Source organism: Ovis canadensis, chromosome 10 (assembly GCF_042477335.2).
Source record: "Ovis canadensis isolate MfBH-ARS-UI-01 breed Bighorn chromosome 10, ARS-UI_OviCan_v2, whole genome shotgun sequence".
Lineage (NCBI taxonomy): Eukaryota > Metazoa > Chordata > Mammalia > Artiodactyla > Bovidae > Ovis > Ovis canadensis.
This window is the reverse complement of record NC_091254.1, coordinates 64,807,629-64,832,789: the sequence shown is the minus strand read 5'-3', so window position 1 is coordinate 64,832,789 and position 25,161 is coordinate 64,807,629. Positions and strand designations below refer to the sequence as shown.

Sequence of the window (25,161 nt, the reverse complement as noted above, 5' to 3'; positions counted from 1 at the left end):
CTTGGCGGTCCAGTGGTTAGGACTCCATGTTTTTACTGCCAAGGGCCTGGGTTCAATCTCTGGTTGGGGAACTAAGATCCCACAGGTTGTGTGGTATGGCAAAAAAAAAAAAAAAAGTGATACTGAATTTCTACTAAAAATGAGATTAAAAAAAATTAGGTAGGAAAAAACTCCAAAGGCAGCATTTCAAGCCATTCTTTTCTCAAAAGTCTGGAGACCATAACTTGAAAATTCAAACTCTGGTCCAAGGTCTTCATGTTGACTTGAAAGAACAGAGAATTTAGCTCATGAAGGGCATGGAAGTCCACTGGTTTTGTCATGGTCCCCAGTGATTACTGGTAAAAGAAGTCAGAGGTCATATGTTAGAACCTTCATGGGCAGCATGCTAGGCAGTTTTCTGGGCTTAAATTAAAGGACTTGGACCGATATAAAAGCTTTCAGTCTCCCTGTAAAATATGCTTTTCCCATGTGCCTCTAGCTAATTACCAGAAGCACTTGTACCATTCCTTTCAAACAACCTCATCATCTTTTCCTCCTTGATCCTGCTGAAAAGTTGAAATGCTGAATTTATGACATTGCAATCATTTTCATGGTAACAGACTGTGGTGTCGTAAACACAAGAGTGGGATGACTTCACTGCAGGATTCAGCAGAAGAAGAAACCAGGTTCTATGCAGGAGAAGCTCTTTTTCAGACCCAAATTGCTTTGATGACAGCAGAGGAAAACACAGATTATTATTGCTAGTGTAGGAAAAGGTCCCCAAACCCATCATACAAATGTTTCCGTCAGTCGTGCCCAAGTGGCAGGTACATTTGAAAGATGTTAGTCAAACGTTTGATGTTTTTGAAAACAGATGCCTAGCTGTTGAAACCTGTGTGGATATTGGAAATTTTAAGTGGTGATCTTTTTAAAGTAGGTTTTCCTTAGTTACTATTTGACCAGTTTTTGAAAAGTGAGCAAAAATATTTTCTCATGTTTCTGAGGTCTGAAAATTACAGTATATTTGAAAGTTGAAGTTCCAAAATGCTTGTTGATTTATAACTAAAGTTGAGTTTTGGGTTCAATTAGAAAAAAAAACGTGCTTGTCATGAAAACCATGTAGTAGGCTGCAACTATACTTGAATCAAATTATATTCTCTGTGTTCACAGTAATGTATCAAGTATATTTCTATCACATTAACTGCAACAGTACTTTTTTAAAAAAAAAGTATTTGAGTCAATTTATCTTTTATACTTGATTTTTATTGAGACATATAGTATATTTCACATCCCAACAGTGCTTTGAGACATAATGACTTCTGTGTGTGCCCTGTAGCTGAATTCAGCTCTCAGTATTGACTGCTTTCTTGGAGACAGGCTTTGTCCATGACTTTGGATGGCTCACTGTCTAGTCCTGTGTATCATCATGTATAGCATCTGTCTGGAAGGGTGTATCTGTAGGCACAATAACTGGAGAGGAAAGAAAGACACTCCCTCACTCATCCTCCTTATTTTTATCAGACAGACAGCTAAGATGACATTGCCTAAGGGTATTTTTTGAGATATTGCCAAAGTGGATGTTTAGGCAGTGTATGAGTGCTTAGTCACTAAGTTGTATCCAAGTCCTTTGCGACCCCATAGACTTTAGCCCACCAGGCTCCTCTATCCATAGGATTTCTCAGGCAAGAATACTGGAGTGATTACCGTTTCCTACTCCAGGGGCTCTTCCAGACCTAGCAGTTAAACCTGCATCTCTTGAGTTTCCTGCATTAGCAGGCAGATTGTTTTCCCCTGTGCCACCTGGGAAGTCTGTTTAGGCAGTAGGATCCCGAAATTACTGGGAGTTCGTGTTACCAACCTGCTTCTACTGAACTATCCTGATGTCTGACTACACTCTGAGATTTTTGCCTGAAAGTTCAGAAGAAACAAGGCTCATGTAAGAGCTATGTTTATTCTTCTCACCTTTACCTGCTTTTGGAAGTCGTCCGCAAAGGAGCTTATAACACAGACAGAGAGTGGATCTGGTGGACCAAATTGATAAACATTTTGTCAGATAAAGAAGATGGTGAGCCAGCTTTCTTTGGGTACTTATTTTCTTATCTTGTTGCCTCCTGGGAGTGTCTTGGTTTAATCACACATTTGTACTCCAGCACTTTCCATCCTACTTGTTTATCCTGTTGCTCTGTTTAAAAATCCAACTCTTACATTTTTTCATACCTAGTAGTTCCAGTGGATTCCTTTTCTTATGACTTCCTGTTGATGTTTCACGTTACCAATGTCTTCTCTTCTCAAAGATATTGAAAGCCATGCTTATTTTTAAATTCTTTGTCACTCCCACAGTTCTGCATCAGATATTGTTCCTTCTGTTGTCTGTATAGTAATTGTGCTCTTCAGATGTCTCATTATTGTGCCTTATGAGCTCATGTCCCAGCCCTTGATTCCACCCTGTCACCAATGATGGCATTTTACCTAAGTCTTGGGTTAAGTTTTCATCTTTAAACCCTCAGAGGAGCAGCCATGGAAGCAGGCAGATAGGCATTGCCTTAGATGAGAGGACTGAGGAGTGAGAAAAGCTCCAGATCAAGTGATCGGCTCCCAGGTACCTTCATTAACATTCCAGGCACCTTCATTAACATTCCAGGCATATGCGGTGTTTGCTTTAAGCTGACGTTACCATGAGGCCTGTGCTGAGACCGATTTCTGCAGTAAAGTACCAGGCAAAGACTGTCTCTGAGCAAGGTGAGGGAGAGATAAAAGCAGAATTTAAGAGCTTACCCTCTAGTCACCCAGCCCTCCTCCTCCAATTCAGTTTTCAGCTTCTTCCTTACTTGTCACAGTTTTTGATCTTGGTAGTTGAATCATTCCCTTCCTTTTTAAGACTTTTGGTAGGATTAACTTTGAGACAGGAAGCAAGCAGTATGTTGGTAGCTACTTTGTCTCTTTGACCCAGAATGTAACCAAAACACGTGTCTCAAGTATTTATGCCTCCAGACCATATGTTTCTTGAAGGTAGGATCGTAATTTGTCACGGGGCCTATTTTCCTTCCCTTGTTTCTGCCCTTTTCCCTATCTTGTTGATTCTGTTAGTTAGAATGAAGGTTTAACTGTGACTCTCAAACAAGGTCGAAGTTACTTTTCCTTTCATGCAAGAAGCCAATGATAAGTTATCTAGGTCTGCTACTGTGGCTTTGCTTCACAAAGTCCCTAGGGAGGATGAAGGCAGATGGGAGGATTGTTGTTGTTTAGTCACCAATTCAAGTCTGACTCTTTGTGACCCTGTGGACGGTAGCCTGCCAGGCTCCTCTGTCCACGGGATTTCCCAGGCGAAAACACTGGAATGGGTTGCCATTTCCTTCTCCAGGGGATATTTGAATATCCATGGCTCCTGCATTGGTGGGTGAATTCTTTACTACTGATTCACTTGGGAAGCCACAGAAGGTTTAGAAAAGGATATGGTCTAGCAGTTTTTTTTGTTGCTGTTGTTTTTTGGAAAATATTCCAGGAAGATGGTCCACAAAAACTTGTTTTTACATATCAGCCACTACGTAAATGCATGGTTATATCCAACTGCAAGGAAGTCAGAAAATAAGTCTTTACTCTAGCCAGCCATGTTTACTCAGCTAAAAATTTTATTCTTGCAGATTAAGGGAAGAATAAGTATTGGGAACAATAAGTTGTCTTTGTTACATCTTCCTTTCTGCCTTAATTGATCTCATCTTCCTATTTTTACTTGTTTCTTCCTTACCTTCATTCATTCCCCCAATATTATTTAGTGCTGAGTGTACACCAGGGACTGCATTAAATGTTTTATAACCTCAGTATTTTATTCTGCATCACCATCATTTATTTGGAGGACAAAGATACTTTACTATATTAGGAAATCTTAGGGAGAATGTGCAGATTGGGTGGAGAAGTTTTATTTGTTGCATGAAAAGAGTTTCCTATTCTACAGAGAAAAAAACAGACCCAAGGAAACTATGTCAGAGATTTAGGTTGAATTGTGCTCCTACAAAACTTGCTTGGCAGTTACAGACATGCAGCATTTATTCATTCACCTGCTCTGTCAAACATTCTGTCAGGTGGTAGGAATTCAACAGTATGTAGGTAGTCAGAATCCATGCCCTCAACTAGACTGGCAATTGTAGCCTCATTGAGCAGCCATGCCATAAAACAAGCAACTAAGGAGAGCTTATGATCTCCGATGTGGTAGGTTGGGAAGGTCCATGCTTTTCCTGCTAGACTACAATATACCCCAAACAAAACAAAGTAAAACCTTTCTTTTATTTATGTAGCTTCCTCAGTGTAGGAAATGTTGTCAACAAAGTAAGTAAATAAAATGAAAAATCAAGGGCAAATCATGACTTCAGTCACAGGGGACTGTGACAAAATAATTTGGAGCAAAGAGGTCAATTTGACCAGAGCCTCACTGTATCTCACAGAATGGGGGAGGTAAGTTTGGAGACATGGGTATCAAACCGTGAAGAATTTTTAATGGCAGATTAAAGTGTTTGGAGGTAGACCACAGGAATCCTTTTAAGTTTACACCTAGAAAAATGACTTCTGAACAAGGTATTTTGATAATCAGATGGCGAGGCAGGAGCCTCGAGGACTGGAATATTGACAATGGTAGAGGAAGCAGTCACTGGTCGATGTGTGAGCTCTTAGGAAGGAAAGCTGGGGTTGGCGGGCACTGTGATGCTCATCAGTGAGAGCCTCTACTGTTCTAAAGCAGAACATCTGGTGTGTTTCTTGCGGGAGGGGAGGACTTTTAAATGTTCTCTGAGGACTTTTCAGCAATTATATGGGCTCCAGTGAATGTTTTTGGCTGGAGGGGGAAGGGTAGAGAAATCTGAAGAAGAGGACCTTGTACCATCCTAGGCTTGCAGGAAAAATGGGAGGCTGGTGTGGCTTGGGGTCAGATCATGGAAATGTTATGTTATATGCTTTTGTTATGTTTTGCTCATTTGTTTCCTGGATATTATGTCTATGGGAGCCCTGACATAAATATACTTTCGGAAATTCATCATTTAATACTGGGACTATTTACTTTGTTTATTATTTTTATTGCTGATGTCCATGACAAACCCACTCTGCAACTTGGAAAACATATTTTCTTTATACACGGTTAAGGAGATAAGCAACTGGTTTGAGTGCCTTACTCAGAGACGAAGGAAAATAAAATGTCCAGAATGAATGGAAAGGATGGCCAATCCATGTAGAGACATATTTTCCATCTCAGTTTATTTTGGACATTGGATTGTCCATGGAAAATTCCGATAAATGAAACAATGGTCAAATTGAAATGTAAAATGTAAGACTGCGTGGAGTCAGAGGAAGGATGAAACAACCCAAAAAGTGTCAGGGTATTTGTGTGGAGAGCCTGTTACTGGATAAGATGACCCAAAAGTGCTTTCCTCTCTGGATATGCTATTTTTGTTGTTGTTGGTCTGTATTTTAAAAATTGATTCATTTATAAAATAACTGTAGAAAAAAGTTCTGTTTAGTTAAAAATGAGAATCTACCTTTAAATTCATCCGTCTTCTGTACCACTTAGAAATTGTGTTCAACTGCAAGTTGTAGAGATTTAAAACTACAATAGGCTCAGCACTCAAGGAGTTTTTTCTTTTTCACAAAGGAATTCTTTGTAGGCAGTTTCATGAAATCCCTAAGGACTGAGACTCTTTTGGGCACCGCCATATTGAGAAAATGGCTTCCATCCTTGAGTTTACGTCAGGGTCTGAGGTGGCTGCTGGAGATCTAAGTATCCTCTTCACATTCCAGGCAGGAGGAGAAGTGAGGATATTCTGAAGCACTTCCTTTAAGTATACTTCTTAAAAGTTACCCACAATACTTCTACTTTTATCTCATTGGCCAGAATTTAGTTATGTGACCACAGGTTGTATCTGCAAAAGAAACCCTGAAGAATATAATATTTTGTCCTTGGAGGCATTGTGCTTAGCTAAAATATCAGCATTATATAATTAATAGGGTGGAATCCAACCTTATTATTGAGAAAAGATGGACTGAATATTGCAAGGGGACAAGCAGTCTCTTCCCCTCTTGGAATAACTTAATTAGGGGAAATATGTCCAAAGCTCCATTGCTAGCAAAGCAGAAGAGAGGTACCAGACTTTGTGTCCCATGAATGTTGTGAAAGAGAAATTTGTACAGTGAGAAGAGAAAAAAAAGGGATTTCAGGGTTTGTGGGTTAGAATATTTTCAAATTTGACCCATCTGGAAAATCTCCCATCTACAATGTCGACAGTTGAGCATTGGCCATGTGACAAGTTCACACCAAGGTTGGACCAACCTTCCCTGGAGGTTGGTAGGGCGGTTGCATGCTCCATCCTTCCAGGGAACACTATTCATGTAGAATATACCTATGAGTGATGCCCTTGAAGCCAACACACAACAGCCCTGCCTGCTGTCAGCTGGGGTTTCTGACACTGTGATCTGGCGCTGTTCTTTAAGGGACCTAACAGAAGCAGGGAGCTTAAAATGAGTTTCTAAGGGTTTAGTTTATTGTATCCTGTTTCTTCAGCAAGGGAACTTACAAGAGTGAAAAAGAGGAATGAGAGGGAGGGTAGGGAATGGAATGACAACTAGGCTTCTGTTTTGAGTCTACATGGCTAGAGGTCTTTATAGATTAGCTTCATACAGCTTAGGGAAGAAATGAGAAATCATACCTGAAAGCTTCACGTTTTTCATCAGCAACTTGGATCTCCTACAAAAGTCTTTATCAGGTAACTTTAGTCTTAAACTGAGGGGTGTTATAGAGACTTGGAAGGAAGGAAGGAAGGAGAAAGAAAGGAGAAATGACAATGCTGTGGTGGGAAAAGTGTCTGCTGAACTTGGAATCATACAACATGGGTTTAACTTCCAGTGCTGTGGCTTGCTGGGTAATCTTAGCCAAATTGTGCAGTATCTCTGAGTATCCATTTCCTTTACCTATGTGATGTATGATAAAGTAATAATCCCAAGGTTGTTGCAAAGAATAAAGGATTCAGTGTATAATGTACACTAAGGCAGCTGATATAATAGGAAAATTGAAGGGCTAGTGTAAAAATCTGACATTTGTGATAACCTGATTCAGTACTTCCTTACCAATATCCTCAGTCCCTCTCCAGTTAACCTTCCATCCCATGTGCCTCATGGAGCCCAAACTTTGCCTCTACATTCCTATGTCTCTGTGCTGAGTGGAGCTGGGAAAAATCACCTGACAGTAAATATTATAGCCACAAAATGTTATGATCACCGACCTCAATTTCCCATGTTGTATGATTCCAAGTTCAGAAGACTTTTTCCCCACCACAGCATTGTTATTTCTCCTTTCTTTTTCCTTTCTTCCTTCTGTCTTGATAACACCCCTCAGTTTAAGACCAAAGTTACCTGTTTTTCTGGTTTTCTAGGGTATCTTAAAAAAAAAGCAAAAATAGCAAAAAGCGTTTTTCCACCATTCTCCCCAAATATCACTTTCCTTTTCCCATCCTGGTCTGTCTTTACCCTATCCCTCATCAAGTGAGTTTGAGGAGCCATTAGATACCATTTTGACTCTGTGCCAGCTCTTAACTTGCAGACTTATCTTGTCTCACACCCATCCTTTCCTCCTTATTTCTTGTGAATGGGAGAGGTGAGTTTCCTCCAATGGGCAAGTTATCTTCATTTTTACTGGAGGTCTATGTCTTTCTGTCTTCTCAAGATTCTTGCTACATTGATGATCCCATCTCTTCTGTATCTTTAAGCATGCATTAAAAGAAATATTTATTTATTTGGCTGGGGCGTCCCTGATGGCTCAGATGGTAAAGAATCTGCCTGTAATGTGGGATATGCAGGTTAGATACCTGGGTTGAGAAGATCCCCTGGAGGAGAGCATGGCAACCCACTCCACCATCCTTGCCTGGAGAATCCCATGGACAGAGGAGCCTGCTGGGCTACAGTCTGTAGAATCAGAGAGTCAGACATGACTGAAATGGCTTAGCAGGCACTCACACATTTATTTGTCTGCGTTGGGTCTTAGTTGCAGCATGTGGGATCTTTCCATGTGGCCGGAGGGCTTCTCTTTAGTTGTGATGTGCAGGCTCTCCAGTTGTGGCGTGAGGGCTCCAGGGAACGAGGGCTCAATAGTTGTGGTGCACGGCCTTAGTTGCCCCATGACACTGTGGCTTCCCTGGCAGCTCAACTGGTAGAGAATCCACCTGCAATGCCAGAGATCTGGGTTCGATCCCTGGGTTGGGAAGATCCCCCAGAGAAGGGAATGGCGGCTACCCAATCCAGTATTCTGGCCTGGAGCATTCCGTGGACTGTATAGTCTATGGGGTCACAAAGAGTTGGACACGACTGAACAACTTTCACTGTGTAGTATTTGAGTCCCTGGACCAGGGGTGGAACTCATGTCCCCTGCATTGGAAGGTAACCAGGTAACCACTGGGCAACCAGGGAAGTCCCTTCCTATTTGCATTTAAACATGTCTTACACTTTCCCATCATAGGAAAAGGAAAAATCTTTGTGGGAAAATTTCCTATTCTAACTATTCCCTCCTGCTCTACTCACACTCAGTTCCTCAAAGCCAACTATTTGACTGGGCACAGGATAGATAGGATGGAGAGATACCCACTTCCTATAGGGAAGCACTGCAAGTTACAAGTTAATGGGTAGGGATGCACAGTCATCCTCTAATAAGGGAAGTGAATAATTCCAAATACAATCTACCACATCCTCTTTATTGCCAGACTTTTTGAAAAAGTTGTGTACTCTTAAGAATCTCTACTGCTAAACATTTTAAAAAAACAGTCCCTTAGATACAGTTTCTGCCTGTGCCACACTAGTCAAATTGTTCTTGCCAAAGCCACTGACTCTATTTTCTGTTGCTAAACCAAGAGGACATTTTTCAGTTCATACAGTGCTTGGACTTTGGCCAGCATTTGAGGATGTAGACCGCTCTCTGAGAAATTCTTTTCTTGGCCTCCATGCCTTTACTTTTTCTCCTATGTGATAGCTGCTTAATCTCCTCTTCCAAGTGGGCTCTTTTTGGAGGGCAACCCCTTAGATGTTGGTGCTATTATGTCTCCTGTTCATCCCTTTCTCCAAATGGAGAAGGTGTAAATACACCTTCCTCAATGACCTCATCACTTTCAATTCTCTAGTCATGCTCCACATGTTTGTAGTAACTTAGGCGTGCAACCTCAATGTACAAAAGTGTAGCTTTCCTTATTTCTAGTAAGTGATACAATTGTTCTCCATCTTCTTTCTGCCGATCCTCATATTGGTGGTAGAGAAAATTAAACTAGCTCTCTCAGTGAACTCATTCTCTTCCAGTTCTGATATCTCTCAGATAAATAGTAAGTCAACTCACTTCCCTTCTTCTTTTTTTTTTTTTTTTTAAACTCAGTTTCCTTTTAATACTGGCTTTTCCCTCGAAAAGAGCCTTCCCTCCTCTTCACTGCTTGCCTCACGAGTGAGTCCAGATGTAGTGGGTGACTGTAAGTCTTTTCCTGCTGATGGAAGCATATAACAATGTATTGAACAAGGATATATTAGATACAATAGGGTAGAGGAGGAAAGTTTCTCATCACGACCTTATTCATTTAGACTGTTTCTTCTAATTATTCTCTATTCACTGAAAGAAATTTGGTAAGGACTCAAGGTGTTTTCTGGTCATGCTTAGATAATAAAATGTCCAGTCTAGTTTTTAAATCATATTAACACCAAACTCCAATCCAATTTGTTTCTCTCCACTCCTCGTGGTTATGCTTTGATCAGGGATTCTTGAGAATTATGATAACACACTTCAGAAGAAATTTTCTAAATACAAAGTACCTTATGATCACAAGATATAAAAATTAAATTTTAATATGTATTTTTGCATATTAAATATAATAAGGAAGGTAAAATGAGAATAAGAGCTGGAACCTTTTTGAATCTTTTTATTGAATTTTTTTCTTTTTCTTTTTAAAAATTAATTTATGTAATTAGAGGATAATTACAATATTGTGATGATTTTTGCCATACATCAGCATGAATTAGCCACAGGAATACATGTGTCTCCCCCATCCTGAACACTCCTCCCACCTCCACTCCCCCGCTTTCCCACTGGGTTGTCCCAGAGCTTGGGCTTTGGGTGCCCTGCTTCATGCATCGAACTTGCACCGGTCATCTATTTTACACATGGTAATGTACATATTTCATTGCTATTCTCTCAAATCATCCCACCCTCACTGTCTCCCACTGAGTCCAAAAGTCTGTTCTTTACGTCTGTGTCTCCTTTGCTTCCCTGCATGTAGAATCATTGATACCTTCTTTCTAAATTCCATATGTATGTATTAATATACAGTGTTTATCTTTCTCTTTCTGATTTACTTCACTGTTTAATAGGCTCCAGTTTCAAGCACCTCATTAGAACTGACTCAAATGCATTCCTTTTCATAGCTGAGTAATATTCCATTTTGTACATATACCACAACTTCCTTATCTATTCCTCTGCCAATGGACATCTAGGTTGCTTCCATGTCCTCTCTGTTGTAAGTAATGCTGCAATGAACATTGGGGTACATGTGTCTCTTTCAATTCTGTTTTCCTTGGGGTGTATGCCTAGCAGTGGGATTGCTGGTTGTATGGCAGTTCTGTTCCCAGTTTTAAAAGGAATCCCCACACTGTTCTCCATATTGGCTGTACCAGTTTGCATTCCCACCAACAGTGTAAGAATGTTCCCTTTTCTCCATGCCCTATCAAACATTTGTTTGTAGACTTTTTTGATAATGGTCATTCTGACCGGTGTGAGATGGTACTTCACTGTGGTTTTGATTTGCATCTCTCTAATAGTAAGTGATGTTGAGCATCTTTTCATGTATTTATTAGCCATCTGTGTGTGTTCTTTGGAGAAAGTTCTGTTTAGATCTTCTGCCCACTTTTTGATTGGGTTTTTCATTTTTCTGGTATTGAGCTGCATGGGCTGCTTATATATTTTGGAGATTAATTCTTTGTCAGTTGTTTCATTTGCTGTTATTTTTCTCATATTCTGAGGGCTTTCTTTTCACCTTGCTTGTACTTTTCTTTGTTGTGCAAATGTTTTAAGTTTAATTAGGTCCCATTTGTTTATTTTTCCTTTTATTTCCATTACTCTGGGAGGTGGGTTATGGAAGATCTTGCTGTGATTTATGTTGGAGAGTGTTCTGCCTATGTTTTCCTCTAGGAGTTTTATAATTTCTGGTCTTACATTTAGGTCTTCCAGTGGGAGGAAGGATTGGTTACTTCTCTACTTTTTTTCATTATTGGACAGCTATTTTTGAAGGGTCTTCAGGGAAGGAAAGAGGTAAGAAAAAGAAAAGAGATTTTATCTTGGAGTCATTTTTTATTTGGTGTTGATGTCCTCCAGCTGTAAGCGAGATTAGAAGTTGGCCCTTTTCTCATGGGGCTCTTTTGTGTGTTTTTAGAGACCTCCCCATGGCTAGTTGCCAAGTTGCATTTTGCTTGCCTTCAAGCTTGCCTGCTCTGGTGGTCACATCTGATCATTACCGTTACCCCTATTTCCCCAGGTCTCCTGGCTCCTGAGACTAGCCCCTCTGTGTTGTTCTTCCAACAGGTTCTTGGGAGAATTTTTCTCAAGATGATCCAGCTCAGCTCTCCCATGAGGTGTACCTCTGGCCCATTTGAGAATTTATACAGCTTTTGCCATGTCAGATTCTGGAAGCGTGGCTGTTCCAACACTGCCCTTCGTCTTCTTGTCACTGTAGTTGGAGCCACAAATTCTTTCTTGCTCAGGTGAGGAAAGTCCTCTACTCTCCCCTGCAAGGGTGAGAATGAAGCCCATCACACTGAAATCTCTCCAAGGAAACCGCGGTCTCTTCGCTTTCTCCCAATAGCCTGGTGGGTGTTCATGGGTGGACTTTGGTGCCACTGTTCACCCATCTTAGGCCACTGATCTGCCAGCTCTTTGACTTACTGAAACTTATTTTGAAATTTCAACTGTGTGCTCCTTTTTTTATGTTGCTATCTAAACTTTTTAGTCATAAATTTAAATCATATCAAAGGATGTAATTTTTTACTTATTACAAATTTGAATATTTTAAAATAAAGCTACTACATTGTTTTTTTAAATGTAACTGGTGGATACATAGTAATTTGATGCCCTCTGCCATCTTTTAGATAACTCACAATGACCCATTCCCACCTCAATAAATAAAATACCTTCCACAAATAAAATAGATAACTCTTTGTTTTTTGAACAGAGATTTTATATTGTTCCATTTTTCCCCAGAAGTCTTTTTTTTCCAATTTCGCTTCACCTGAAGAATTTTTCCTCTTGTAATATGTTTTGAAGCTTTCCAGTCCATTGTTCTCATCATTTTCTTCAATAAAAATGCATATTTAAGTTTAAAATTTTAAATTCCTGTAATCATAAGATATTTTTAGAAAATTTCTTCTAAAATATGTTATCACAACAGTTATTAGTACTCACTTGATAAAAGCATAAACATATTACACATTCTTATAAATGTATCCTAACCATAACGATAAACTTTTATCAGACATCTGCTTTCTAAAAAACAATGAGGCCTTTCTTCTTTTTCTTCTCCTCTTCCTCCACCACCTTCTCTACTTTCTTCTGTGTCTTTCAGTTTTGAGGATGAGGAAGGATTTAGCGGAAATCAGCAACAACAAGAAAAGAAAGTATTGGACCCAAATTAAGTGTGGGGTTACACAAGATTCATTTCAACTCTTAATTGCATTATTGCACTGAAATGGACAATGCCTTCCCATTAAGTAAGTTCAGACAAAAGTACAGGGTAGTAGTGAGTAATTGAGAAGAGACAGAATGACAGAAAGCAATAAAAAAATTGAAGAGATATTTGGCACAAGTTAAAAAAACCTTTTGGCACAGTTAAAAAAATCAGCAATCTGAATACATGTTCAAGAAAACACAATACTCTCAATTTCTTTTAACGCAAAAATATACTATTCATCTATTAGCAGTAAACTTGGAATTATCCACTTTTCCATTCTTAAAATCATGTAAAATATGCTGCTGAGGTCCAAACCTGGGGCATAGTGAAGGGCAGCTTAACAGATATGAATATATATATATGTTGTCTCCTTGGGATCATGGAGTTGTTCACAGCCCAGACGGAACACCAAAGTTGAGCTAGAGATGGGTGAGACATTTACCTTTCTCATGAAATAGTAGTGAGGGGATAGTGTGGAAAGAAAATATATCTCTCTATATAAAATCTAGAACTTAATTTCCTAAAACCCTCTGTGGCCGTGTGCTTCTTTAGACGTTTTGGTGTACCTCCATGTGTTCCTATACTTTAGGATTTACTATTTTAGGGAATGATTTCCCTATTTAGGATGTACTAAGTTCTTTTTTTCCTTTTTATTTAGCAAGATTGAAAGAGTAAAGAACATATTATTAAGTATATATTCAAAATAAATGCAATAATTTCTATTTTAATATTAGCAGGAAAGAATCTTTTCTATCTAGTGTATCAAGCCACACACACACACACACACACACACAACATATACTTTATAATTTGGGAAACATACTATTGTTATCTATTTATAGTTAGAATCTATACATAATTTATCTAAACTGGAAGAACTTTCTATTTTTAAATTTTTTTGTTGGAGGATAATTGCTTTACAATGTTGTATTAGTTTCTGCTGTACAACAAAGCAAGTCAACTGTAAGTATATATATATCCCCTTCCCGCTCTGCCGTCCTACACCCCTAGGTCATCGCAGAGAACATGCCAAGTTCTTGATGTGAACTGTATGCTCATCCTTTGAGGTTTCCGCCCAGACTCTAAACAACAGGAAATGCCATGTAACTTCCCATTTCGCACATATATACGTCCTCCTGGGAGGAGAATCTATAGCTATTATTGGTTTCATAAGGGGTCTCCTTTACTCCAAAGGGTAAAGAAATCCTGACTGGCAGATTGCCTTTGTTTTATAATCCTACTGGGCAACTACGGATGCAACATAAGACTCTAGATTGTGTACTGTACATAATATTATTGTCTCATTTTGATTCTGCAGACCTAGTGGTTTGCTTCTGTCAAGTCTCCCCATATCCAGTGGGGACTCAGCTGCCATTCCACAGGGCATGGAGTGCAAATTAGTTACTCTGGCTCCATTGGCAAACAACGAGAGTACTACACAATCTGCTACCGTCTAAGTGTTTGTGGCACAAACAATCACATAGACATGATTATAGTTATTTGATGCCACAACTTAATTTCATGACAAAATTATTATCTCTCTGCTGCTTTTTATAAGATCTTGTTTCACAAAGGACTTGGTTTGCTCAAAACCAGGTATCTGTTGTCACTTGCACAATGCGCACATCAAATGAGGGATGTTTTTGTAGGAAGGGAAAAAGACCCATAGCAGGATGATGCTGTGTTTTATTTAGAAAAATGCTGCCAAGCCAGGATGGTTTAAGAAGCTGGCTTCAGGGTAGGGGCAAAAGTAGCTGGAAGCGGGGGGAGATACCCATATGAAAAATCCCTTAACCTTGGTCAAGACCTACCCAGGTAAAAAGATGACACAAAGGAAGGGAGAAAAAGATCTCCTAGTCTAATGCAACTGAGGGAACCACCAAGCTGTCAATTCACTGAGCTGTAGATGTAGAAACAGAATGGAGCCTTTCAATTCTGTTGCCTTCTCCCTGGGGTTAGAGACCGGTTGCCATGGATATTCTGGATTCCTGCAGCTAATGGGAGGAAGATCTGTAGACGGGTATCCTGGGGACCCGCCAGGGTGAAACATGAAATGGAGGCCTGTGGGTGTGGTGGTGGAGGACTGGGAAGCAAAGGGTCAGAGGGTCAGTTTCCAGCAGAGCCAAAGCTGATTTTATTTCAAGTCACATTCATTTGGCCATCTATATTTTCCTGAAAAGCCAGACCTTTCCATCCCTCCCCTACTGAGCAAAAAGAATCTTCATCTCCTTAAAATGGTTCCGATCACAGCACTAAGTGGTGTGTGCCATAATTAGATGTGCAAGAATGGTTCAGAGAAGGATTTTTTCTCTTCAAGATCACTTTTTTTTTTTTTAAGGGGAGGGGAAGAGGGAAAATAATTTTAGTTTGGTTTAGAGGTGGAGTTGTTTTAAAAGACCTCATACCCATAGCAAATCAGGTGAATGAATATGAAAGTTTCAGGTTTATTCTGTTTCATCTGAAAATATCAGTTGGTGTCTGGCTCCTCCTTTCTTTCCAGTAACTCATGGCAGGATCAGCTCTTTCTCTCCTCCCCATGTCTGCCTTTCATTCTGCCTCAGTTTTTAACCGGGTCACAGCAAAACCACTTTCCCTCTCCATAATCTCTTGGAGAATTTCTTGCTCCGGCTGGATAATGGAGCACTTTAAAGTCAAGTTCTTGGACAGTGGTCGCTAATCCTGATAAGCAGGTGGTGACTGCCCTGACCTTCCGAGCTTTCTTCTCAGCACAGCGTGGAGACAGCGATGCAGTCCTCATTAAATGATTTCAGTGAGCAGAGGATGCGGCAGTTACTGTTGGTGCCAGGTTTATCTGCAGACGCCTTCCGCCTTCACCGAAAGAGTTGCTTCAATGCAGATTAAATCAATCTTAATCACCACTGCTGTCTGATGAGGTAGACAGGTGTTGGTTGAAAAATAGGGCTGTTTTTGGCATTTAATATGTGTCTTACTTCTAGAATACCATATAATCTTGGCTCGGCATGCACCCTGTAGCTGGTTGGCAAGGACAACAGAGGATGGTTGGCCTCTGCTAATCCCCAAATCCTAAGAAAAGAACTGCAGTTTTAATATTATCAGCCTGATGGAAAGTATGAAGACTTGGAAACATTTCCTTATAGGCCAAACTTAAGGAAATACAGTGGTTTGGGGTCTGAGAGAAGTAGCTTGTGTGTGTGTGTTAGTTGCTCAGTCATGTCTGACTCTTTGCGACACCATGGACTGTAGCTTGCCAGGTTCCTCTGTCCATGGGATTCTCCAGGCAAGAATACTGGAGTGGGTTGCCATTCCCTCTTCCAGGGGTTCTTCCTGACCTAGGGATCAAACTCCGGTCTCCCACATTGCAGGCAGATTCTTTACTGTGTGAGCCACCAGGGAAAAAGTAGCTTGCCAGACCCAAATGCGCATGTGTTGGCCAAGGAAACACATCAGAGTTCTTCCAGTCACCAAGAATCACTGCAATTTGTCATTGTAAATCACCTTCTTCCTATTGCCCAATTCAGAAGACATGGACCACGTCTAACAGATGTTAAAGTAAATACACTGTGATCATCTCCAAGCCAAGATCTTTTTTTTTTAAATTGAGGAAGCTGCAGTGGATATCTGCAAAACTCCACATTCTTCACATCTCTCAGCATTCTGCATCATTCAGTGGCCGTTAGAAGACTGTGTCTTTCTTTACCCATGAACTGTTTCAAGGATCTTCTTGGGTCTCTCCACCTTTCAGAGGATTTGAAAGCAGAGCCTGAGTTGGGGTAGAGAGTGTGGGAGGTGAGCAAGGAGACTCCCTCTGAACTTGACCCCACCCCGTTGTCAACAGCCAAAGCATCTCACTCTAGCTCTTTCAGAAGGAAGTAGACCCTTCATCTGCTTAATTTTCCAACAGCTGGAGGGACAAAGACTTGGATTCTAGTCCTGACAGTAGCAGAAATTAAAGGCATTGCCTTAGGACATTCATGAAAGGAATATATTTTCCTTAACTGTAAAATGATGGGGTTGAACTATAAAGTATCTCAGTGTGGCTTCCAATTCCTGATTTTCTATAAGAGAGCATTTATATAATCTAGAAACAAGGAAGAAACTTGCCTCATCTGAAGAAGAAATCCAAAGAGAAATATGATAGACTTGATAGCACAGAACAGAAAAACATCTATATATCCAATAAATATCCAAATGGTAGAAATAAAAATTAAATGTTAAATATGCATAACATGTGACAAAGTATTAATGTCTTCATTATATGAAACACTTAAAATCTTTAAGATGTTGTTTAAGAATACCGTCGAAAAAGTATTGAAAAATCCAATGCACAAGGGAACATAATGTTCAACTTTATTAATAATTAAAGAAAATAAAAACAATATGGTATTTCTAGCCTTTATATTGGCAGCCATAAATCATCACCATATATGTGTGTGTGTGTGTGTGTGTGTGTGTGTGTGTGTGTGTGTGTGTGTATGGATACCATCACCTTACCAGTGTCCTTACCAGTGAAGGTAAGGACAGAGTTGTTCTCTATCTCTGGCCTTTTGAAAAGCCACTGGTGTTATTACAAATTGCTATACTCTTTCTGCTAGTTATTTTGTCACCAAGTTATAAAGTAATTCCATTTTTAGCAATTTATCCTAAGGAAATTAATAATAATGTGTAAAATATTTAGCTCTAGTTCTGTTGATCATAGCAAACTAATGAAAAAGCCTAAATATCCAGTCATTGGGAATTGGTTAAATTACAGATCTATTATCTACCAGAATACTATATAAATAGTTGAGATGGTACATAAATGCTTCTCCTTTGCATGGAAGTATGTTTTATAATGTATTGCTATTTGAAACAAATTATCAAATGGTATACAAAACATTATTAAATTGTTTTAAAAATAATGATGGATACATGTACACACAGGCATACAAATAATCTTGAATTATAGAGATTAATGCATTAGTGGTGACTTTCTATGGGTAGAAAAATTTCTGGATTTCTTTGCACTTTAATTTTTTACTTGTGTTTCCTGTAATGAGAATTTACCGCTTTTGTACTTGAAAGCAAAAATTTCATTTAGTAAAAGACTTAACATTCTACCATTTTAGGGGAATGCATGGTTAAATAACTGATTTCTCAACTGGCACTCATCTATATATGAAGTTGTGACAGTAGTGGCAGATTAATTAACGACTCTGCAGTAATGGTGTCAATAAAAGCAGTGCATTTTTGTTCAGATTGATATAACTCAAGAGATAGACATAATTGATGTTCATTTAGCAATTTTAAAAACACATAAGGGGATGTGTGAACAAGTATTCCCTATGTCAAGTGTGAGAAGAAATAGGTTCCCAATAGTTATGAGTGTTCTCAGATCTGCAAGACAACTGCGTAAGTTGGAGGAGCAAAAATGAAAGACATTTTCGTAGATTTGATTCTAAATAAAAATTTAAAAAGATCATGTAGCAGAGTGCATATATGGTATTAATATTCAAGTAATAAGTGCTGTGAGAGTTTCAAAAAATCCTTCAAAAGATTTATTTTATTTGACAGCAGACATCTATTAGAAGGAATTTAATTGATGTAAGTTCATTCTTTACAAAGCAAAATGATGGGTGACTCTCACAGTCTAGTAAAATTTATCTATGTAGATTGATAAATCACTTTAGAATACTCACTAGAGTTACATTATCCAGGTTGCTTCTCTTTCTAAACATTTCTATTTATTGTAAAATATTTTTATTTGGAAGTTCCAAGTGTTGCCTTTTTATCACCATATCTCCCTCCCTCCTGTCCCCTTGGAGTCACCCTCTCTCCTACCTTAAGCCTTGGCAGTCATTAGTCTGTTCTCCACGTCTAAAATATTATTGTTTAAAAACGTTATATCAGTAGAACCACACAGTATGTAACTTTCTGGAATTGGCTTTTTTCACTGCAGCCTAACCCCTGGAGAGTCATCAAGATTGTTGCGTAAATCAATAGTTCTTTTTTTTTTTTTTTTCCTGCTGAGGACTACACCTTGGAATCCATGTACCATAGTTTAACCATTTATCCTTTGAAGGACATCTGGGTTTTTTCCAGATTTTGGCTGTTATGAAGAAAGCGTCTACAAACATTCATGTGTTGCTTTTGGTGCAATATAGATTTTCATTTTTTATGAATAAAAGTCGAAGGGTCCACTTGCTGGGCCATATGGTAATGGCATGTTTAGATTGGTAAGAAACCGCTGGCTGTTTTCTAGAGCAACTGTATCATTTTACACTTCCACCTGCAGTGTATGAATGATCTAGATTCTCCTCATCCTCAAAAGCATGTGGTACTAACACTATTCTTTATTTTAGCCTTGCTGATAGGTGTGTAGTGGTATCTCTTAATTTGTATTTCCCCATTTGCTAATGATATTGAAATACTTTCATGTGCTTTTTTGTCATCTATACATTCTCTTTGGTTTAATGCCTGTGACTTTGACTCATATTCTAATTGGGTTTTTAAAAAATGATTGAACTTTTAGAATCCTTTCTTTTCTAGATACTAGTTTTTTGTTGAATATGTGGTTTACACATATATTCTGTGAGCCTGTAGCTTATTTTTTCATTCTCTTTACATGGGTATTTGTAGATCAAAAGCTTTTAATTTTAATAAGATTCGATTTATCAATTTTATGATTATAAAGGGGCTTTCCTGGTGGCTCCGACAGTAAAGAATCTGCCTGCAATGCTGGAGACCTAGGTTTGACCCTTGGGTGAGGAAGATCCCCTGGAGAAGGGAATGGCTGCTCACTCCAGTGTTCTTGCCTGGAGAATTCCATGGAGAGAGGAGCCTGACAGGCTACAGTCCATGGGGTCACAAAGAGTTGGACATGACTGAGTGACTAACACACATGCATGATTAGAAAATACTCTTTTATGGATAGTGTTTTTGATATCATGTCTAAAAGCTTGTTACTGTTGTTCCGTCACTCAGTCATGTTCAACTCTTTGTGACCCCATGGACCACAACACACCAGGCTTTCCTGTCCTTCACTATATCCCCAGGGCAGCCAGTGGCAATGATCAGGGCTGGGAGCTCTCTACTCCACACGACTCCTGGGTGGTGGACCAGCAGCAGCAGAGGGCCCGGGGAGCCCTTCTCTCCTGGGTGTCCTCCAACATCTCTCGGTTCCAGCCAATGACTACAGCAGGGTCTTTGCCCAGGCCCTGGTTGGGATATTGGTCAGCACATAGACCAACACCCAGCGCTGGTGAAGGTTTACACACTCAAGAGGACCACCAGTGGGACAACCAGGGTGCCAGGCATGTCCTCTGGCTACATGGAACAGTTGAAGGGTATGTCCCTGCTAGTCAGAGCCTGACAAAACGTGGTCCACTGGAGAAGGCAATGGAAAACCAGTATTCTTGCCTTGAGAACCCCATGAACAGTATGAAAAGAATTTGTTACTTAGCCCTAAATCCCAAAGATTTCCTCTTACTCATTTGTCTAAAAGTTTTATAGTTTACATTCAATCCCATAATCCATTTTGAGTTAATTTTTGTCTATGATATGAAGTTTAAGTCAAGGTTCCTGTTTTGTCTCTAAATGTCCAGTTACTTTGGCAGCATTTCTTAAAGAGGCTCTTCTTGCTCCATTAAATTGTTTTTGCACCTTTGTCCAAAATCAGTTGAGCATATTTGTATGAATCTCTTCATGGATTCTCTATATTCCACTGGTCTATATTTCTACCCTTCTGTCTATATCACACCTTTTTTTTATTACCACAGCCATGTTTATGAGTCTTAATGTCATGTATTAATTTCATGGGGCCACAGTTAGTGGCTGAAAACAATAGGAAAGTGGAGGCCAGAGTCTGAAATCATAGTGTAGGTAGGTAGTGTTTGCTCCTTCTGCAGGCTCTAGGCAAGAATTATTCCTAGACTCTTTCAGCTTCTGGTAGTTATTGGCAGTTCTTGCCTTCCTTGTACTGTAGCTGCCTCACTTCAATCTCTAACTCTGTCTTCACATCACGTTTCATCTGAATATGTCTTCTTCTCTGTGTGTCTATCCCAAAATTCCCTTTCCTCTCTCTTATAAGGATATGTGTAATTGTAATTAGAGCCCACTCATATAAACCAGGGCTTCCCTGGTGGCTCAGGGGTAAAAGAATCTGCCTGCCAGGATTCGATCCATGGGTTGGGAAGATCCCCTGGAGGAGAATATGGCAACCCACTCCAGCATTCTTTGCCTGAAAAATTCCTTGGACAGAGGAACCTGGCAGGCTGTAGTCTGTAGGGTTACAGAGTTGGAAATGGCTGAGTATGCACAAACGCATGCATGTGCTCCAAGTTGAGCTCTTTCTCTCAAGATTTCTAACTTCATCATATCTTCTGAAATGTAAAATAATTGCTGTTTGTCCATATAGTATCTTCAGGGACATGGACATATATTCCTTATTTTGGGAGCTAATAATCTGCCCAGTAAAATTAGGTAGAGTAATTCCTCCTACTTGATACTTCTCTATCATGATTGTAGATTGTTGAGCTTGTCTGGGGCTTGTGGCTTTTCACATCAATTTTAGAATAAGCTCATCTATGACTACAAAAAGCCTTGTAGGAATTGTGATAAGCGTTATATTAAGCCTATAGATCTATTTTGGAAGAATTGACAACTTTGCTAAATTTTCCAAACCATGAACTTGGTATATCTCTCCATTTACTTAGATCTTAAATTTCTTTCATTCCCATTTTGTAATATGTTAGGCTGTACAGTTGGGTTTCCCTGATAGCTAAGCTGATAAAGAATCCACCTGCAATGCAGGAGACCTGGGTTCAATCCCTGGGTTGGGAAGATCCTGTGGAGAAGGGAAAGGCTACCCACTCCAGTATTCTGACCTGGAGAGTCCCATGGACTGTATAGTCCATGGGGTCCCAAAGAGTCAAATAGGCTGAACTACTTTCAGTCTGTACAGTTAAGTGTATATCCAAGTATTTCATATTCTTTAGAAAGATAGTAAATGGTATTGTGTTTTAATTTTATTTCTACATGTTCAAGGATAGTTCATAGAAATATGACTGACTGTGTGTTGATCTTGTTTACCATGAACCTGCTGTAATCATTTATTAGTTTTGGGAATTTTTCTTTTATGTAGTATTTTTGGAGTTTTCTACATAAACAGTCATAACATCTGCAAATGGAATCAGTTTTACTTCTTCCTTTCTCATCTGCATACCTTTTATTTCTTTCCCTTGTTTTATTGCAAAGACTGGAACTTTCAGTATTACATAGAATAAGAGTAGTGGGAGTAAACATTCTTGCTTTGCTCCCAAACCAGTTGGGAAAGCATTCAGTCTTTCACTGCTGTTGCTGCTAAGTCGCTTCAGTTGTGTCTGACTCTGTGCGACCCCATAGACGTCAGCCCACAGGTTGAAACATTAGCACTATATTCATTAGTTGCTGAAGATTTTATCATTGACAGGTATTAGATTTTGTCAAATGCTTTTCCAGTATTGATTGATATGATCTTATGATTTTGTTTCATTAGGTTTTTGATGTAGATGACATTGACTGATTTTCAAAAGTTGAACCAGCCTAGCATATCTAGAACAAATTCTATTTAGACATGATGCACAATTTTATACATAGTTGGATTCAGACTATTGTTTTTTAAGGATTTCTGCATCTATGTTTATGAGATCTATTGGCCTACGTTTTCTTTATTCTTTCAGTCTTTGTTTTTGTTGTCTTTTTTATCTTGGTTGAGGTTTGATAGCTGTTTTTTTTTTTTTTTTTTTTTAAGGAATTGGTCCCTTTCTTTGAAGTTATAGAAGTTATGTGCATACAGTTATTCATAATATTCCCTTATTATCTTTCTACTGACTGCAGAATCTATAATAATATTCTGATATTTAGTGATTTATGTAATTTCTCTTTTTATTTTTGTCCTCCTAGATTATTACCAATTTTATTGATATTTTGGGAACTAGCTTGCTATTTCATTGGTTTTATTTGTTATTTTTCTGTTTCTAATTTTATTAATATCTTCCTCTGTTATTTCCTTCCTTCTACTTGTTTTAGGTTTTTTGCTCTTTGCATTTTGTTTCTTGTAGGTAGGAAGTTAGATGATTAATTTAAGACCTCCCCTCATTTCTAATACAAGCATTTAATACCATAAATCTCCTTCTTAGCATCGCTTTGGAAACTATATGTTGCATTTTTGTTTTCATTAAATTCTATATGTATTTAAAATTTTGAGACTTCCTCTTTTATTCATAGCTTATTTAGCAGTATGTTGTTTAATTAAATTTTTTCTTAAGTTTGTTTTCTTACCTAGGATATGGTCTAGATGAAAAACATATATATATATATATATATTTTGCTGTTTTTGAGTAGTTGTTGTTTAGTCACTAAGTTGTGTCTGACTCTTTTGCAACTCCATGGACTATAGCCTACCAGCCTCCTCTCTCCATGAGATTTCCCAGGCAAGAATACTGGAGTGGGTTGCCACTTCCTTTCCATGTACGTTGATTAGGTTGAGTTGGTTGAATGTGTTCAGGTTTCCTATATCTTTGCCAATTATCTGTCTAGTAAGTCTGTCAGTTTTTGGTTCAAGTATTTTTAGACTCTGCTATTTGCTGAGTATACAGTTAGGATTGTTGTGTCTTTCTGGTGTATTGATACTTGTATCATTATGTCCTTCTCTGTCTCTAGGTATTTTTTTTCTCTAAAATCTACTTTATCAAATGTTAATATAGCCACTCCTTTTAAATGTAATGCTTATATAATTCCGTATCTTTTACGTGACTTTCTCCATCCTTTTACTTTCAGTATACCTGTCATTGAATTTGAAGTAAGTTTCTTTTAAACAGCACTTGTTGGGTCATTTTGAAAAATCTACTCTGCCAATTGCTGTTTTTCAATTGGTGCATTTAGGCCATTTATATATAAGGTAATATTGATATGTTAGTGTTTGTCTGCCTTTTTAATGTTTTTTTTTTCTTCCATTTCTTTCCTTCTTGATTTTATTCTGTTTCTCTGTTTTGCTTTCTTGTAGATTACTTGACTATTTTTTAGGATAGCATCTTGGTTTACTTATGGTGTTTCCAAGCATATCTTTTTATGTCTGTTTATTGTGGTTCTGAATGTATTTCTTTATATGGTTTTTATAGTGGTTGCTTTGAGTATTATGATATACAGAATGGTTTATCACAATCTGTTAGTATCGAAAGCAGAAGGCTCCTTACACGCCACCCTCCAAAGATATCCATGTTCAAATCCTTGAGACCTGTGAGTAAGGGATTTTGAAGATGTGATTAGGTTAAGGCTCTGGAGATGGGAAGAACATCATTAACCAGTGGGTCCAATATAAAAATGAAAGTTCTTACTGAAGGAGGCAGATAATTATATAAGGAGATGTGATAACAGAAGCAGCTGGAGAGTCAGAGAGTTTTGAAGATGCAATGCTACTTTCTTTAAAGATGGAAGAAGCCATCTTCCTTGAGCCAAGGAATGCAGTTGTACCTTGGAAATTTTTTCTTTAGTGGCAGGCTGTCTTGCTGTTTAGCATGAAGATCCCAGCCTTCTTTTAGGGGAGCTGTTGTTATAATCACAGCATAATTTTCAGAGTTGTTGCACTGTTATTTCGATCAGCTTGATTTATCTCTTGCTGCTGGGTCTCATACCTGCTGGTGCTTGCTGAGGGGATGGAGAGGGTTCCCCAGGCTGGGATGCCAAGTATATTCTAGCTGAGGGAAGAGTCTCAGGCCTCTGGGATCAAGGCAGCATCCTGGACCGTGCTACCTACTGTGCCTGGCTTCCTCTTTCAGCACCCCTGGGTGTCTGGCATCCTGCAGCACCCCTGGGTATCTTTCAGTACCACTAGGTAGCTGATATCTTTCAGTGGGGAAGGGGAGTTTTATTTTTATTATTTTATTATTTTTAAATTATTTATGTATTTATTTGGCAGTGCTGGGTCTTAGTTGCAGCATGCAGAATCTTTGATCTTTGTGTGGCATGCAGGTGCTTTAGTTGTGGCATGTGAACACTTAGTTGTGGTGTGTGGGGTCTAGTTCCCTGACCAGGGATTGAACCTGGGCCTCTGCATTGAGAGTATGGAGTCTTACCCACTGGACCATCAGGGAAGTCCCCAAAAGGTGAGATTTAGGCCCAATGGAAAAGGAAAATGGCTTCTCAGGCCACTTATTGTTAATTGAGCTCCTGATGGATCTCTCTTGCCCATTCTTCTGGGTTTGCTTGATATTGTCAGAGGGACTCCCTTTGCTTCAAGGGGAGGAAGGAGACTACCTGGCTTTTGGTGCTGGATAGGAGGTCAAAGTTGCCTCTTTCACTCTCCTCCTTCATCCTCATCAAGAGACTCTTTAGTTCCTCTTGGCTTTCTGCCATTAGAGTGGTATCATCTGCATATCTGAGGTATCTTGATTCCAGCTTGTAACTCATCCAGCCCAGCATTTCTCATAATGTGAAAGAGTTGGCTTAAGACTAAATATTAAAAAAA

General features: G+C 39.0%; 1 non-coding gene across 1 annotated transcript; it reads right to left on the bottom strand.

The window, feature by feature from the left end:
- Positions 1-24,715: 24,715 nt before the first annotated feature.
- TRNAE-CUC (transfer RNA glutamic acid (anticodon CUC)) lies at positions 24,716-24,787 on the bottom strand. Its single transcript has one exon. It is a non-coding gene; the product is annotated as a tRNA-Glu (tRNA).
- Positions 24,788-25,161: the final 374 nt, after the last annotated feature.